Here is a 2840-nt window from a genome sequence, read left to right as displayed (position 1 = left end):
AAAAGCATTTACAAGTGCTGTGTTAGCACTGTTTTTGGAAAAATTTATGAAAGGCACACAGAAAATCTAAATAAGAGTCAGGCTGTAAGCATGGATTTAAGAGTGAATATTCAAAATACGTAAACTCAATTCATGAATCCCATAACAAAAACACTTAAGATATTTAATTATGTGTTTCAAACTGAATGTCACCTTTTAATAGGTAAAAGCACAAGAATGCACAAGTAATATGTGGAGAAAAGAGCACATGAGGGGAGGATCTGTCTTACCAGAATAAAATATTTTTTCCACAACTACAGTTGTGCATCCATGTGGTACACTCCTGAAGCAAATTCATTTTTATTTAATAAAAAGGGCTTTGTAGCCAGTGAGGTAAGGTTGAGCTGTTTGGCCTATTGTAGGTTATGATAACTTGTTTGCAATTGGAAAAAAAAGTGGGATGGTTATTTCTCACCATTTCAAAAAGAAATTCTAAAGAACTTAATTTATAAGCATATACTATAAATAAAACATGAGAAATAAGAAACATGATAATTCATATCTGGATCTCAAAACCACTGCAGAGAAAGAATGCAAATTACAATGATCAAGAGATAGAATCATATTGAATCTAGAATTTCAGTCAAAAAATAAAAGGAACAAAAGTAAAGGCAAAGACAATCTTCAGAAAACAGTTTGCAAGCCAGATTACAAAATTAATTAATTTAATTAATTATTATTGAGAAAAGAAAACATAAGCTTATAATCACTGAGCTAAATATAACCACCTCAGTACTAAATTGAACATACATTATGGCTAAATTAAGGGAGACAAAATATAGTACAGTAATGTGTGATCGCTCTGCATTATTTAAGAAAAGTACTCAACATGAATATTGTTTGATTTCAAAGCCTTAACTTATGCAATGTGCCATTCATCCTCATTATAGAAGAAATAATTGCCATGTGTCAGGGACTGATCTAGACCCTGGAGATGATACTATAATCAAAATAGACCTCTACAAGATAAAGTTTAAAATAAAAATTAAAATCCCTGCCGTTGGAGCCTCTAGTCTGGTGTGCATGCATGGTAGTAAAAAAGCATACAAATACAGCTTAAAGAATAATAAAAATACACTGACAGAATGAAATATCTCACAATTAGTTCAACTGAACAAAAAACAGCAGAATAATGATATAAATCCCACCACTGTAGAAATAACAGAAATCTACAGAGTATTTTATCTAACAATAACAGAATACATATTTTTCTCAACAGAACATGGAACATTTTCCAGAATAGGTTATATTTTAGGCTGTGAAGCATTCTTAAATAAACACAAAAGAATAGAAATAATCACCGGCATACTATCAGGTTACAGCAGAATGAAGTTAGCAATCAACAGAAAAAAAAAAAACCATAGAACCTATGCAAACACATGGAGATTAAATAATACATTACTGAATAACCAATGGATCAAAAAAGAAATCGAGAAGAAATAAAAATATTTCTAGAATCAAATGGCAATAAAAGCACAACATACTAAATCTCTGAGACACAGTCATAGGAGTTCTAAGAGGGAAGAATATAGCTGTAAATACACACATAAAAAGAATAGAGTGATGCCAAATAAATAATTTAATGAGGTGTCTCAAGGTCCCAGGGATATAGCTCAGTGGCATAGCACCTGCCTGGCAAGTGCAGCATCCTGAGTTTGATTCCTGGTACCAACACCCCCCCCCAAAAAAAAAAACAAGAACAATCCAGATCTAAAACTAACAGATCAGAGTGAAAATTAATGGAATTAAGACTAAAACAAAGTGAATACAAAGGATCAATAAATTGAAGAGTTAAAATAAAAAAGAGTTCATTCTTTGAGAGGCTAGGAAGAGGCTCCAGGGATGGGAGGAGATGGAAAGGAGGGGAAGGGAAAGGAAATAAATAGAATTAAGATGTGATATGTATATGTACAAATTCTCCCATGATGAATGCATTTACTATGTATCACAAACACATAAAAAATTTGAAAAAAGGTATGCTGAATGCCCATCTACAACTCAAGTTAAGAGTTAGAACATTACCAGTAACATTTATAGAACCAGTTTTGCCCTTTAAGACTAAGAAATAACTTTGTTGTGATCACCTTTTCTCTATTTGTGGGACAAATATTTGCTAAGTGCCACATATTCGTTAGCAGTGTAATATGTGTTCTGGATAAATCATTAAATAAAACCAACTTAAAATCTATGCCCTCCTAGAACTTACAATCTAAGAGTCAAACAATAAGCATATGGCCTTGTATATGCAATAGGTAATTTTATATGTGTAAACAAGTTATAAATGCAAAGAAAAAGTACAGCAAAGTACTTCAGGAGAAAGAAACTTCAGGAGTATAAGGTGGTAGTAGGGGCTGGGGATTTAGCTCAGTGGCAAAAGCGCCTGCCTGGCAAGTGCAAGGTCGTGAGTTCGGTTCCCGGTACCGGAGAAAAACCAAAGGTGGTAGTGACAGTAATATGGACTTCACTAGAATGAGGCCATCTATGCAAAGACTTAAAGGATGCGGGGCTCCTGCTACAGAGACGGGACTGGAGAGAATTTCATTGAGAGTAAAAGTCAAGAGAGGAGAGTGAGCCTGTGGGTAACTGCAGCAAATAAAAGAAACTAATGTGGCAGTAAAAGAGTGAAGAAGTGGGTGAATGGCAAGAAAGGGGGTAAACAAACAATGGGAGTGTGGACTGAGGTAGGCAGATCATATAGGACTTTGGTTTTTACACTTTGTACAGTTCTGAATCAAGCAGTGACATATGATTCAAAAGGATCTCTCAAGTTGCACTGAATATGAGAATTAACTGAATTAGGC

Source organism: Chinchilla lanigera, unplaced genomic scaffold (assembly GCF_000276665.1).
Source record: "Chinchilla lanigera isolate Chin_1 unplaced genomic scaffold, ChiLan1.0 scaffold00130, whole genome shotgun sequence".
NCBI lineage: Eukaryota > Metazoa > Chordata > Mammalia > Rodentia > Chinchillidae > Chinchilla > Chinchilla lanigera.
This window is presented reverse-complemented; position numbering follows the sequence as displayed.